A 16,523-nucleotide genomic window follows, 5' to 3' on the forward strand; every position below is an offset into this window, starting at 1 on the left:
GACTTCGAATTGAATTTGAACTCACGTGGCCGATCTTTGACCAACCGATATGCTCTGAACAAAAAAACCTCATTAACAATCACATGGTTGAACCAGATAATGCAATCTCCGTGCCCTGGTTTACAAACAAATGGTGTAATACATAATGTCATAATAATAACAATAATCCTTGCCTCTGATATAGCACGTTGTCGAGACGTCTCAAAGCGCTTCACAGAATATACTGTACCGTAAAGAGAAACGTGGCAGCCAATTGCTCGCAGCAGTGTCACATACTGTCAGATTATCAAACAAGACATCACGTTACCCGTTTGATTAAAAATTCTGCATTATCCTCACTTACCGGTCCGTCGATACTAGAAAAACAGACAGAAAACAAATTACACCTCTGTTGGATTCTTTGCTCTGAGGTTCTGTCCTTTGTAAGGTTGCTTTTCGGGTGTGCAGGAGAAAGCAGTTTCTCCGCTGTTTTTTTCCTCTATTCACGTTTAGCACGTTGGGAGCCAGAAGCAAGTCAGAGAGGAGTGAACGACTTGACTCCAGTGAGGAGCTTTAACTTCGGAAATCTATGGATTGATCCTATTAGCCAGGGCATGTTGTAGATGTTTCTAAGGAATAAAACTAGGAAGTGATCTCAGGCCTAGCTCAAGTTTCCTGGCTGGGAACCAGCTGTTCCTTACTTTACTTGGTTGGTTAAGAAAATACTAAAAATAAGAGTGGGTGTTAAACCCTTCAGGGCCATCTGTACAGTCCATACGACATTGGTATCGTATTTTATCAAAGACAAAGCCCATCTCACACTTTGGTAAAATAAGAACCAACAGTAAGAGAGGTTGGACTCTTCTACATATACATCACTTAGCTTCTTTCAGTTAATATTTTTAGAATATTTCATATATTTTTAGAACATTTTATATTACAGCACAGAAGGAGGCCATTCGGCCCATTGTGCCCGTGCGGCTCTTTGGAAGAGCTGCCCAATCAGTCCCACTCCCACCACCGCTCTCTCCCTAAAGCTTTGCAAATTTTTCCTTTTCAAGTCCCTATCTGATTCCCTTGTGAGAGTTGTTATTGAATCGGTTTCCATCACCTTTTCAGTATCAATAGTTTAGTAAGTAGATGAGCCAGAAATGGATTTGAGATTTCCTTGAGCATAATGGATAATATTTTCCGGGACACAAAACGTAGTACTGTATATTAAGATAAAATCTGTCAATACATTTTGCAGGCCTAGCTTCCGTTACCATTTGACCATCAAATAATTAGACTGCGACTGCAATGTCACACATCCACTCACGTTGATATCAGCGAGATAAAGGAGAGCTCTTCCTACCTAACAACAGGAAATACAACTCATTCGGGAATACAATATTTAAGATAAATGTAGAACGTACAATACTGCGGTGTGGCTTTACTTCGGGAATAGTGTTTGGTGAAACAGTTACGGTAGTGAGCGCTCAGCGGAGGATGCTGCCCCACATAAAGGCCGCTATATACATGCAAGTTGTTGTTGTTGTTGTTTGTTAGCAGATGCAAGATATTTTACAGATCTTTGACCTAATACGTGAGTGAGCGCCGCAGTAGATCCTATTTCAGCAGCCGTCCAACAACTTAGGATGCACAGCCAAGCCTTCCTTCAGCTGTCTCCACTAAGTACAGTTAACGAAGAGGAAAATGTGTCAGCTCATTACCATTAAAGAGCACATTACATCAGGGTGACCAAATTAGACTGATGGGTTCTCTTTACTGTCTGCTATTGCCTCCTCCTCTCTTCCACTCCCCCACTCAGAACATGTTCATGTGGGGATAGTGACTGAAGACAGGAACTCGCCAATCTAACACCCAATTGTTGAATAGCCTGTTTGTGCTCACTGCCTTAGCTCTCTGCTGTTGAATGGTCACTGTATGATGAGCGGCAAAGCTACATCGATCGTGAGACAGGAGAGAAAGGGGAAAAGGAAAGGAAAATCACATCAGTTCATAATAAGAATCCTTGCATTTAACATAGAGCAATATCCTGTGGAACCGTCTCCAATCGCTTAAGAGTATTTCCTGGGTGTGCAGTGACTGTATATTTTTGTAGGTGAACGGGCAGCTAATTTACGCACAGCAATATCCTATATACAGCCATGAAGTGAATGGCAAATATTATCTGTGGCATTGTTTTGGCCAGGACACAAAAGAAACCTCCTTCTCTTATTGAACGGTAGCCGTGGGATACTTAACGTCCACATGAACAGCGGTCTAGAAATATAGGAAGCAAGTTATGTGGTTTTAGCTGGTTAGACTCCAGCAGTTACTTCAACGCACACTGTGGGGTCCCCAAGCCTTGGCTCTTGCCAACCTACGCCTAATATTCTCCAGAATTAGGTAAGCAGGATGTTTCCCTCCAGTGGGAGGGAGCGCGCATTTCAGTCCAACAATCTATCTTTGGGATTTCCTCGTGTAGATGGGAGGCCTGGAATTCTCAGCTTGGTTTGGAGACTCTTAAGACAACGGTGATGGGTTTCCTTGTGTGTCAGACTCCCCCGAAAAATAAAACAAATCTGGCGTTGACCGTTTGAGAAGGGAATGGAATAATTTACGACTGCAGTGAGGATATACTATTAGAGAGATAGAGAGTAATGGTATTTTAGATAGTGGGAAAGGCCAGACATCACACAATATTATTCTCCAGTCTTATGCATTCCTATGTTCAAATGCAAGTCACATCATTCACATTATACAAATAATTGTGATATACAATAGCTATGAGGTTGTGCTGCGATCAGTATTTCTGATGTTTGAAGTATTTTGGCACATTCAATGTTGTTTTATTATCTGGGTCCTGAGATTTGTAATAAAAATCATGGTGATAAAACTTCTTGTGAATACAGTGAATTGTTTCGCGCTGCGAGATACCAAATTAAAATTGTTCAGTTTGTAATTGCCTCTTTAAATCAAAACTGCAATCTAAAAATTAGCAAACTCGAGGAGCTGAATTAGTACTTCAGTTATTTCACCGCAGTTAAATGTCTCCCAGCAGATTTTGTATTTATATTTTGGCAAAAGCTACGAACATAAGTAAGTCAGTGGGAGCTATTAAACATCACATGTAGTTTCAGTCAGCAAATTTTTCATTCTCATCGCTTATATAAAAAAAGCCATTGCACCAGGATCCTATTTACTGAGTTGCATTGTTTCTGAAAGCAATATAACAATACTGGATACTGTGAGACTATTAGATATTTAATAAAAGGCAAAATACTGCAGGTGCTGGAAATCTGAAATAGAAACAGAAGTGGCTGGGAACACTCAGCAGGTCAGGCAGCATCTATGGAGAGAGGAAAGCGAGTTAACCTTTCAGGTCGATGACCTTTTATACCCCATCAGCAGTCAGGCTTCCACCCTATCTGCCCCCACTCTCTGGAAGTCTATCTCTGTCTCGCTTTCTCCCTCACCTCTTTCAAAGTCCATCTCAAGATCTTCCCCTTTGACCTTAGGTCATCCTTCCCCTCTCCACTCTCCCTCAACTCCCACCTCCAGCTCAGGTGCCAAGTCAGGACTGTCAAGTGCCTTGGGACGTCCTCCCGATAGGGTGAAAGGTGCGTTATCAATGTGACTTTATATTGTACTGCAACTACCCTCCTCGGCCTTTGGATTATAATATGACTCTTATTATAAGTCTACTGGACATTGTCTCCTCAATTGTTCATGAGAGAAATTTAGTCCAAAGGGCTTCTCTGTCGCTTGCACCTCATCTGAGGCCAACAGGTTGAGTGACCAATTCATTATTATTATTTGTTTTTGAAGGAATTATTACCCCCGGAAAAGCGATCTGCCAATCGTCTAACAACCGGGTTCCTACTTACTGCTAATTAAACGGAGGCGTGTGTGTGGAGTAAGGAAACTTTCCCGATGTTTCTCCTGACGGGAATCAAACCCAGGTCCTCTCCCTTGCGAGGCGAGTGCTCTCACCACTGAGCTACAGGAATCCAGATGGGCTTCTTCTGTGTTGTAAAGTTCATTGGTTCTATGAAGAGTTTGTCCAGCTTCAAGCAGGAGGAGAATCCCGGTGGAGAAAGAAAGTGCGCAGTGGATTATTAAATCAACGGCTTGATATCAGATCTGGGTTGTGATCAAGTGCAGAGAGCTGGGATTTGACACCAATGCCTCTCTCTGGTAGCTCTAAGGATCTTAAGTGGAATTAGGTTGGGCAACTTAATTCCATTTATCAATGGAAAGAGGCCAACAGCATAAATCTGCCCGCAGTTTGATCAGGGAGAGAAACTATCATTATTGACAGTGTTTGAAGCAATGAGAGTGGCCATAAATCTGCTTCTGCTATCTCTTCACTTTTCTCCTTGACAAGTTGGACGGGAAAACTTCATTAAACAAGCGCCAATTGGGAACCGGTGAAACTTCACCAAAGTGAGGTGAATGTGTTTGACGAGAGAGGGGCTGGACCCAGTGGGAGCACATTGCTCTTTTGAATGAAAAGCAGGATTTGCTCGCCAACCTTACATCGAAGTGTGTTTGTGATTTGCCGAGATAGATCAGATGTAAGCAGATATAATGTTTCTGCAAAGCCACAGTACTTTTAAAATGTCAGCATTAGAGTTTCCGAGCAGTGTCATTAACCACTTTAGTATTTCAAACCTGACATTTTCGTTGTTATAAACGCCGTTTTGAAGTACAAAAAAGCTATTTGGCTGCTCCATCATCTTTTCGACGTCGCTGAAAGACTTCTGATCAGAGAATTATAGGCGTCAGAGATGCTGTTAACCAAGAGTTTAGCACGAGGATAAAACAATATGTTATTGAAGTGTTTTGTTTCAGACGCTTTTTCGAGGCACGATTTGCAGAATATGGAGGGGGAAAAAAATGGAAAAGGACAAAATTAGTGCGTTCAAGAAACAGGTTTATCATTTTTTTCCCTCGTGGATTTTTAAGATGATAAAATTCTACAAGCCCAGTCACCCCCCAAAAAATTAAAAAGGATAAGTCTGGTGTCTCTCATGTTAGAATGGACTCGTTTGTTGCCCAGAGCACAGGACTATATTGAACCTCCGTGATCCATATAGAGCCCATTACTTTGTCGTATCTCTTCATGGTCAAGCCATATCTTCAATTACCTGTGCCTTGAATCGGAACATCTCCAGCAGATAATTAACAACTAATACAATTACTACAGGGCTGTTGCACATACACACAGTAACGCTGACATTAATGCAGACTGACAACAAATCATGGTTGATGGAAATAACCATCACAAAACGTGTTGTGTTTATCATCAGCGTGAACTGGCCTGGTGAGAATGCTTGCAAATCAGTCACCCCCTAACCTGAGCGGGTTCTCTCTCACTGCCACTCTGGCTATAGTCTTGAAGCTCTCCCTAACCGCTGACTGCAAACCAAACACAAGGTTTTATCTAACCTTCCATCATAGCAGTTGGACCCTGGAACTCATCTGAGAAACAGGTGCAAGAGTATCTGTTCATGGAGCTCTCACTCCGCCAAGTCCCTTAGTTAGAGCAACATTTTGTCTACAGTCACTATACTTTACAGTGTATTCTGTGAAGCGCTGTGAGACGTCTCGAAGATGTAATAAGCTGCTGTATCAAATGCAAGGATTATTATTATTATTATTTTTAAGACAAGATGGATGTGTTTGATGTGTCCCAAATTCTCAACCATCATACAGTGCCTTGTTCCAACGATATAACTAATATAGCATCTCTCGATCCTTTTTCGGAATGAGTCGAGAAATTAAATGACCTTTTGTACCGGTCTGTTCCACGTCCCCCGCCCGGCCTGCCTCACCATCATCGGTCGTGCCTTCAGCCTCTCTGTCCCCACCCTCCCTGCCCTCCGCCCCTCCTGATCCCAACCCCCAGCTCGGGTCCAAATCCCTGACTGTCCAGCCCCTCGGGACGTCCTCCCGACGTGTAATGTAATGTGTTGTTGTTTTCTCCTTCACATTTGTGAGCCTTAAACAGCAGAGGACTGCTCGAAGGATTCTACTGTCACTCCAGTTTGTTAATAAGAACCTTTTAACATTGAAATTTTCTCTATTAATGGCCATTACAGATGACAGGAGTATCATTATTCTGTCATAAAGATTGTGAAAACTGTTGCTAAATAAATGACGGGGGTTTCAATTCAAAAACATTTACCTCTGGTCTAAACTTCACAACAGTGTTTAAGTAACACAAGTAAATATGTCAGTGATATTTACGATTTGATCATATGTACTATTAATAAACTTTAGGATAACTGACAGTAAAGCTGCTGAGTGCTGTACAGGAATGTTGGAGCTAAAAGTGCTTTAAAGTAAGCTCAACGACAGACAGAAGGTGGCAGTATAATGTTACCTGATAAATAATATTTTAATAAAGCTTTCTTGTGAAGAAGAAATCCCATTAAGATATCCCATTAAATGACATACTGAAGCAAAGGTAGAAATGGACTGGATTTGGTAATTCACTGAGAGAGTTAAATGTTGGCTGATTTGTCTATATCCAGAACATTTGACAGTAATTGCAGGCAACATATTTTCTCTCTGTGTAGCGTACATTGCTGTTGGAATCACTTAAGAATACACAAAAGCTTGGGATGAGTTATGGGAGGAACAGGATCCTTCTGCACAGGATTCTAATACAGCACTAATACAGACAGGTGATCTGGATTCCTGGAGCTCGGTGGTTAAAACACTCGCTTCGCAAGCGAGAAGACCTTGGTTCGATTCCCAGGCAGGGCAAAGCGTTTACGTTTGTATAGAGCCTGTCACGTCGGGATGACATCCCAAGGGGCTGGACGATCAGGGATTTGGACCCGAGCTTGGAGGTGGGATCAGGAGGGCAGGGGGAGGGTGGGGGCAAGAGGGTGGCCGAAAGGCACGGTCAAAGTGGACGGTCTTGAAACGGGCCTTGAAGGAGGCGAGGGAGGGAGCAAGGTGAAGGGAGTGTGGGATCGAGTTCCAAAGGGTGGGGGCAGAGAGGCTGAAGGCTTGAACCCCCGATGGTGGGGTGGGGTGGGCCGGGCGGGGGATGTGGAGCAGGCTGGTCGGAGCCTACTGAGGGGGAGGGAACCGACAAGACCAACCCTCACATATAATGGAAAATCTGAAGCTTACTGGCACTGCCAATTTACTGCTCCTGCCAGAACATAAATCCACCCACTAACCGTACCGCTCCCAGCTACTGACGATAAAAGCATCATCCAGTTTCATGCACATGGACTGAAAAGTACTCTTTCAGTGTTTTACATAGAAACATTTTTAATTCAACAAAAAAAATACAGTTCATTAGGTATTTCTAATGAGGACAATATACTAGATAATATACCATGTGTAAATTATAGATGAAATATCGATCGTAAAACACTTTCCTTTGGTTTAGGTTTGGACTAGTTATGGTAATAGATCATTAGAGCGCCTTAATCCGCACTCTCTGTTTCCTACCAGTTGTTTGCATTTCAATACCTTAAATCCGATCCCCACATAACGACTGTATTTATTTTTCATTAAAGTTGTCCAATTATTTTCTTCTCTGCGGGGAAAGCATAGAAATTTACAACACAAAAGAAGGCCATTTGACCCAGTGTGTGTGTGTGTGTGTGCTGGCTCTGTGAAAGAGTAATCCCATTCATCAACAACAACAACAATAACTTGCATTTAAATATGTGGGGTAGCATCTTAGAGCACTTAAATCCTCCTTTTTCCATGATGTCTGCAAATTACTCCTTGTAGCTATCTATACAGTTATATAATAATAATATTATCACATCTTCGAGACGTCCCAAAGGACTTCACAGAATATACTGATAAGTGAATTGACTGTATATTTTGTGGGCGAAACATATCAGCCGATTGCACACAGCAGCGTTGCACAAACAGTCGGGGATTGAAGTGACCAAATTATTGTTATGTAAAAGAATAATAAATGAGTCACTTCAATCCACGACTGTTTGTCAATTCACTTTACAGTATAATTCTGTGAAGCGCTTTGAGATGTCTCGTGATAAGGCACTATATCAAATGCAAGGATTATTATTATTATTATTATTTTGTTTGGAGGGATTATTATCTCCGGGAAAGCGATCCACCAATGGACTAACCACCGGGTTCCCACTGACTGCTGAGTAAACAGAGGAGTGTTTGTAGAGTAAGGAAACTTGCTCAACATTTCGTCCTGTTCAGCAATCGAATCCAGGTCCTCTACTTGTGAGGTGAGTGCTCTAACCACTGAGCTACAGGGCTCCAAATTATCTGCCTTTCTTCATCTAATTTTTGCAGCACTCACTCTTACCACTGAGGGTATTATATCTTTATGTCATTATGCTGCTAATGGCACTGTTTCTCATGTATTCTGTGCATTACATAACCAAACAGGCAGTGCAATCACACCATCATCTGCTGCCGATTGCTCCTCTGCATTACTTTTAACAGCTCGGAATGAAGTGAAATGGATTCGACTTGGGCCGGACATGCACTGTTTGAACTCATAATGTGTCCATCATTTCAAATAAAATGTGCAAGTAGTTTGATCATGTGTATCGACAGTGATACTTAAGAGGTGAAAATGCTTTTAACCATAATTTTCCACGTGTTAAAATCCTTTTATCCCCCTTTCTTGCTTTGGATTCCCACAAAATGTCTTTGTGCTTTAATTTGCAGAGGACTCTCTCTAGTCATGTCTCAAACTGTCCCACACGGGTGATTTAATATCTTCCCGTTTATTTTCAAGGGGGAATACTTTATAATTAATATTCTTGGTTGCACCTGGTGACAGCATTGGGGCAGATTTTCGATCAATTTGACCATTGACTTTATGGGTTGTTTGGAGATATTGCTGCACTCAAATGGGTTGCTGTGTTAGTCTGCAAATACACAGTCACTACACTTTGCACCAATTCCTGTGAAGTGCTTTCAGACATTTTGAAGATGTGGTAAGGTGCTACATGCCTTGCAAGGATTATTATTATTATCATTATTATTATTAAAAAAGTACCGTATGGCTGTTGTTAGGGTGAGACTAAAAATAATAATAATCCTTGCATTTGATATAGCCCCTTATATGTCATCGAGACGTCTGAAACTGCTTCACAGGATACACCGTAAAGTGAAGTGACTGTTTATTTTGTGGGCCAAATGCTACGGATTGGCAAATTGCTACTCATACTGCAGTGATGAATTTACATGAAATCTTTCCTGAAAGGATCATATTAATAGCTGAACCCTTTCAATTCCTAACCCTGCACATTATTAATTTGAATGTTCTGTCATGTAAAAGCACGTCCTTAAACACACAAAATCGGTACCCAGAGATACAGACTAACACTTCAGAGTTGGGCTCTTCAATATACCGTTATCACACCTTCTCTTATACGCTCCGTTCATATTCCATTTTAATAACACAATCAATTACTTGCCTTCTTAACTTTACATAAATAGTCCAGGGTATACGGACAAGCAAAATGGTTATCTATAATTAAAATGAATCAGTTTTCATGGGAACAAAGAGGGTTGAGGAGAGACCTGAGAGAGTCTTTAAAGTGATGAGGGATTTTACTGGAGAGGAGAGGGAGACATTTTTCCCAACTGGTCAATGAGTTAATCACTAGAAGGCATTAATTTAATATAGTTAGCGAAAGAGAGATTAGGAAATTGTTAGGTGTGGAATATCTTGCTGGGTGCTGTAGTTGAAGCAGAATTCCTATTAGCTTTCAAGAGGGAACTAGATAGATGTCTAAAAAGGAGTCAACTAAAGGAATATAGGAGGAAAAGGCCGATAAATGAGACTGAATGGATTGCTCTTGCAAATAACCAGCACAGACACAATGAGTGAAAGGCCGTGTCCTCTGCTGTCAATTTCTATGGTTATTATGTCTGGTCTTCTCTGGATCAAACACAGGGATTATTACAATAATATTTAAAAATCTATCAAATCCATAAATATAATATAGGTGTCTGCGTGGTGGTTAGAGCACTCGCCTCGCAAGTGAGAGGACCCGGGTTCGATTCCCGGACATTGCGAAAACCTTAGGCAAGTTTCCTTATTCCACACACACGCCTGTTTACCCCCCAGTAAGTATGAACCCGGTTGTTAATCGATTGGCAGATCGCTTTTCCGGGGGTAATAATCCCTTAAAAAAACACACACACGAAAAATGAGGTCTTTCCAGAACGCTTCCTCGTGTGAAGGGCACTATATAAATTCAAGTTGCTGTTGGATTCACTGTAGCTGAACAACCACAAGCAGTTTTGCATCTGTTTAAGGTCCCCTCCAGTGTCACGGTGGGAAAGTAGAAAATGGAATATATTTTGGAGCCAGCCAGCTGCATATGTTCAGCTGCTTACAATCATAAAAGAAGATTTACCATCTAACTTATTCATAGTCAGCATACTGTAGGCCATCACAACATATGCGCTGAGCTATCATCTGTTCTGAATTTGTGAGTGTTCATTAAGCGCCTCTAGAGCAATTCAATTCTGACTAAACGAGACAGCTGACTAGACTCCACCGAATCAGTCAGAATAAGACTTATTGTTAATCAACATGATTGGTTGGGATGTGTCTTAACTACAGCACAATGAGAAAGTCCAGGGAGGAGAAATCAGGTGTAAAATGGCTTATTTGGAGGATCTTCGGCAGTGGAGAGGTCTCATCATTCCAATTGGGATGTCAGGAGATAGAGGCCAAGAATGTTCATCAATAAAGAAAGATTGAGATTGGAGTTGTCACAGCAACTACTGTTACACTTGTAAGGAAACTATAATACAGTCAATTCACTTTACAGTATATTCTGTGAAGCGCTTTGAAACGTTTAGAAGATGTGATAAGGCACAATATCAAATGCAAGAATTATTATTATTATTTACATGCAATTGCATGACATGTGTGAGTCACTGAAAACATCTAATTTTACATTGCATGTTGTGATTAGCACCGGGGCAACTTTTGTATGCAATTAAGTTTTAATTACAGATGTTAATTGCTCAGATTTACCTGCTGAGTTGTGCACACAAACCATTGGCCACATGGATTACATTATGAGCGATTGCCGTGATGTTGCCTCGAGGCATGTAATTGGATTCACAGCAGTCACTAATCCCTTCGATACGTCTGTCTGTTCCATACACACAACTAAATAAAGCATATGTAACTGGACAACGCACAGTGCGAGTGGCAGGAGGGTTTAGGACTTGAAATAACAATGACAATAATAATAATAATCCTTGCATTTGATGTAGCGCCTTATCACGTCTTCGAGATACCTCAAAGCGCTTCACAGAATATACTATAGAGCGAATTGACTGTATATTTTATGGGCAAAACAATGACATTGAGATCCAACCTAGAATAAAGCGTTCAGCAATCTGGCAATTCTTTGTGCAGTTTGATTGCATTGGTGCATGTAACAAGTGTGTGGAGAATGTGGAGAATGATCTATCTGGTTGTGTGTGTGTGTATATAGATCAAGGAAATTGGATTGTGCCTGTCTGTAGGTGGGGGGAATAAGTCTACAATGACTGGTGTCTGTGCTGGGGGTTTGTAGTCCAGACATTAAGTGGCTGCTGTTGCAAGTGCTGGTAGGGTCTCTTACATTGGTTTGTGTTGTCAGTGCATTGCTCATGCATATTAAATTATCTTGGGTAGCTCCCGAAGTTGAATGTCGGACATTTCTGCATCTGAAGCATGGAAACAATTCAGAGGCATTGGAATGCCAGCCACGAGGACTAATTTTACAGCTGATGATTTATGCCTGTTCACTTCACCTTCTGTTTGCACGTAGACAGACCGCGGTCAATGTCCCCTTGATTATGTGTCCCCAAAACTCCATTACACTGACGCACGTCATGAATGCCATTGTATTAAGTTGCCACACTCACATTTGACGTCAGGGAGCTGAACGCACTTGATTTGTGGGTTTGTGTTTCCGACTGAAATAACGACACTTGTAAGATATTTTGCAGTTGTTACTCCTTTGTCAGTCGGTTGTCAACGGTTGTCATACCGCTCTCGCTCGCTGAATGAATCTAAAACACCGTTGTTAGCACTTTAAACTAATGAAAATCCTTGCGTTTGATATAGGCTTTCACGTCGAGAGAATGTCTCAAAGCATTAGATGGGATGTATTGTAAAGTGTAGTGACTTTATATTAGAGATGAACATGGCAATTAGTTTCTACACAGCAACATGTCCCAAAAAGTCTTTTTTTTTCCCCAGACACTGGGTGAAACTACAGCAACAACTTACATTTATGTAACACCTTTCACACCAGGCAGCGTCTCAGATATGCTTAATCTAATCAACTATCATCTCTCTTGAATAAAGTCCACCTGAACAGCCAGATGGGAACTTGGTTTAACGTCTTGTCTGAAGGACGTAACCCCTCAACAAAATCCAGGACGTCGCCCGGTTGTGTTGTGATGTCAGTCCAGAACGTGAGCTCAAAATCCCATGAGCCTTGAACTCATCAGCTCATCAACATTAGTTGAGTATTGAGTCGGTTTCAAATGGTCACGTTTCCAATCAATGAGGTGCATTCATTTCAATCTGGATGAAACAATCAGGAAAAGATTTTTCCGTAAACAAGTTCAATATCGGAATTCAGTGTTTTGTGCCGTCTTTTCCCGAGACCCAAACGGAACCTCACAATTTGTAAGGAATTCATGTTTCTCTTCCTCCAGCGCACTGCAGTTTCCAATCAAGTGCGGGGATTTGAAATGGCACATTTGGCAACCGACCGCTGCATTAAATATGCTGCAAGGATTGTGCCAAAGATGTGGCTGAACGCTTGAAAATAATACCAATAACACTAATAATCCTTGCACTCGATAGAGCACCTTATCATGTCTTCAAGACGTCTCAAAGCGCTTCACAGAATATACCGTAAAGTGATTTGACTGTGTATTTTGTGGGCCAATCGTGCACAGCACAAACAGTCCCACAAACAGTCGTGGATTGAGTGGCCGAATTATTATTTAAAACGAATGTATATTTATTGTTTTGAAGGCATTATTACCTCCCGAAAAGCGATCCGCCAGTCAACAACTTACTGCTAAGTAAACAGAGGTGTGTGTGTGTGTAGAGTAAGGAAATTTGCCCAATGTTTCGCCCTGTCCTGCCCGGGAATCAAACCCAGGACCTCTCGTTTGCAAGGTGAGCGCTCTAAGCACTAAGCTGCAGGACTCCAAAGTAGGTGCAGAATCAGAACAGAGCCTTTACTGTAGAGAGGTGGCTATAAACATGTCCATTTACTGCACTTTTCCACGCCTGATGCCCTTGAATTGCAGTTTAAAAAGTTAATGAATCGGTTATTTTTCACTTGTGTTTCTTGTTTGCCCGTTTACATAGATTTGAACTCTTTCCCCTCACATTGTGCGAGATAATAGCTTTAACTTACGTAAAGCTTTTGCCCAGCAAGGATGATTATTATTATGATTATTATTATACACAGCCTTTTTTGTAATAGTAGTAAGAAAGCTTCGAAAATAAATATGAAGGTAAACTAAACCGACAGTTGCTATTTGCGAAGGCTTTGGATCAGCCGCGCGATAGAGCCATTATATTCTTTTCTTTTTCTCTCCATTGTTCTCTGGAAAGCTCCTGGCGATGAGTTTTATCCGAGACCGTTTCAAGGTTAGTGATTCGTGCACTGGTAGTATTTCCAACTGAATCAAAGTCAAGTCTGAGCAGCAACAATGGCTCATCAATTCTAAGCCCTCCCTTGGGGCAACAAGCAGGAGAACCATGGCCGTGAGGCTGAGGCTTGATTGCGGCGTGTGTCAGGAACGACGGCTGAATTCGTTTCACGCACAAATTTCTCAGTTAGTCACACAAAAAAAACATCGAGCCGTGTGTCGAGGAGAGTGACACCAGGTCAGCTACAAAACCTCACCACCTCGATCCGTGAGCGCAGAGCAGCGACATCAAATCCATCCCATTTGGGTGTTTTTTTTTTTGCTCTGTTTCATGTGGGTTTTGCCCAAGTAATAGTAATAATAATAATAATCCTTACATTTGGTATAGCGCCTTTCACGCTTTCATTGGTTTATGGGGTTTGATGCAGGAAAGGACACGAGCTGCAGAGCTCTGAATGATCTCCAGCTTGTGGAGGGAAGTCTGCTGAGCAGACAGTTCTGAAAGTCAAGCCTGGACGTAATGAAAGCGTGGCTGAGGGTCTCGGAGGCCTGAGGGGAGAGGTAGTGGCCGAGGCTGGCGGTGTGGCGGAGGTGGGGGAAGGCAGAACGGGTCACGGCACACGCAGGTGGGGTTTGAAAGACAGTTGAGGGTTGAACAAAACGCCAAGGTCCCCAACCGGCTCTCAGTGAGGTGGACAGCGCATCCATGAATAATGCTGCTGTCGGCGCCTGAAGTGAGAATAGTGCTGCTGTCAGCACCTGAGGGAGCGAAGCAGGAGAGCCTCGGTCTTGTCGACAATCAACTGGAGAATGTTGGCTCTCATCCAGGACTTGATGTCAATCCGCCAAGGCAGGTTTAGCTTCATTATGGTAATGATTTGCATCACTGGAACAACGCCACTCTCGTGCGGCTTCAATTCTGTATTAAGTGCTATGTTAGTTATTAATAATATATTAATATTACTATTTAGATCAACTGCTTTAAAGCTAAAATGATTAAAATTGGACAGGTTTTTTGTTGTCGAAAGGTACACAATACTCTGTACGGACAAGAGAGAGTCACGGGCGTAAATTGTTATATTTGTTGTGTATCACCTTGAAGGTTGTGTTTTGTGTGTAGACTGGAGAGTTTGTTGCACTTCTTAACATTGCCCTCTTATTCCAGACAGCGATGTGCTTAAAAAGAAGTTTTCATACGATTTTGCTGCCTCTGAAACATTCTCCGTCAATGGAGGAGAACTGGAGCCAGCATTTTTATTTCTGAAAAGCTAACCGGATGATGAATGTTACAATGCCTGAGAAAGGGCAATGAATGGCTTTTACCATCGTAACCACTGCTTTGTTTCCAGAAACCAGTTGCGAATACAAAATATTTCGCCCACGAAATATACAGTCAATTCACTTTACAGTGTGTTCTGTGAAGCGCTTTGGGACGTCCTCCTGACGTGAAAAGCGCTATATCAAATGCAAGGATTATTATTATTATTATTATTGGTATATATATATATATATCCGTATGCACAGTTTGTTCAAATCAGGATCAGGATTTATGAGAAGTCTTTACCTTCGCCGTGTGTCAGAAAGCTGAGCTGAATAACAAACAAGCTCATATGAAACAGGAAATTGTCTGAGATAATTGTCCTGCATAGGTACTCCCTTTTTATTTGCTAAATCCCTTTGATCTATTGCACATCTATTTTATTATCTCCGCTCTGCGTGAAACTATTAAATCACACTCGGAGATTTTGCTGTTCAAGAATTTCTGCTGCATTGATAAACGAGTGTTTGATTTGAAATTCCTGTGAAGGAGTGAAGGACAATCCTCCGTTTCTCATTCAATGTTTTATAGCTATGTATAGCCTTGACCTTTTCTTCAATGTTAAGCGACCGGTGCACTCAGATTAATGCTGTGGGTCCTATCGCTGAACCAATCTCATGCAATGGGATTCTCATACATTTCATACATAGCTTCACCTACAACACACATTGTCACTACACTTTACATTGTATCCTGTGAAGCACTTTGAGATGTTCTCCTGATGTGAAAGACGCCATCAAATATCAAATCAAATGCAAGGATTTTGATGATTTTTAAATTCATTGCCTTTATTTTTCCAACTTATGCTTCGCTTCGGAAACGTTCAAAGTTTACCACTAGACTGAAATGTCAATATATATATATATATATCTATTATATATTTTATACTTAAATATCACAAAATATCCAAAGTCTTCCTCGATCAAGAATTGTTTTAGAAAGGGAATCTCACCTCAATTTTGTACGAGGATTTTATTCACTCTGCGTAATTGTAAGCAATGTAAAATAACGTTACATAATGCAAGGCTTATCCCCACTGCAAGCCCACACAGCGAGTGTTGTTGCTGTAAGCAAACCTAGCTTAGTTGTACGACAACAAAAACAACAATTTGCATCTATAAAGCACCCTTCACGTGGGGTACCTGTACAGTAGTGGTATAGGGAACAAACTCAGGTTTGGGGGTGATGCCCTTCTGGTTCAATAGTTAGTCAGTGAGCAACCAGGAGTAATAGTATCTCAGGATACAGAATATAGTTTGGGACACAACATGTCAAGTGACTTCCAAGATGGTGGAAGGTGAACGAGATGGTCCTCTTTCACCCGCAAGTTCTTATGACCTTATGATTGGCATCCTCCTACCTCACTAAAACGAAAAATGAACCAAACGCCTACAGGAGAGGAGAGTTGTTTTTTATACAATATCACAAGGATTGTTGTTGACGTGTGGCGTGGTCTTTGGCTCCAACTCATTCTCTCGGTCGGTGTCAGCTCAGCACACTGCAAGTCCTTGGCTTCAGACACATGATAATGATGTTGTGAAAACCCTACATTTTCTTGCCTGTTTTGTTGGGGAGCGAC

General features: G+C 41.5%; 1 protein-coding gene across 4 annotated transcripts in view; it reads right to left on the bottom strand.

The window, feature by feature from the left end:
- The window catches only part of myot (myotilin), a 30,177-nt gene extending 29,570 nt beyond the window's left edge, over positions 1-607 (bottom strand). For all 4 annotated transcript variants that reach the window (XM_007901356.2, XM_007901359.2, XM_007901357.2 and 1 more), the window contains exon 1: positions 344-607. The gene's annotated coding sequence lies outside the window, so the exon portion shown is untranslated. The remainder of the gene's footprint in view (positions 1-343) is intronic.
- Between the last annotated feature and the right edge of the window lie 15,916 nt (positions 608-16,523).

Source organism: Callorhinchus milii, unplaced genomic scaffold (assembly GCF_018977255.1).
Source record: "Callorhinchus milii isolate IMCB2004 unplaced genomic scaffold, IMCB_Cmil_1.0 Scaffold13, whole genome shotgun sequence".
Taxonomy (NCBI): domain Eukaryota; kingdom Metazoa; phylum Chordata; class Chondrichthyes; order Chimaeriformes; family Callorhinchidae; genus Callorhinchus; species Callorhinchus milii.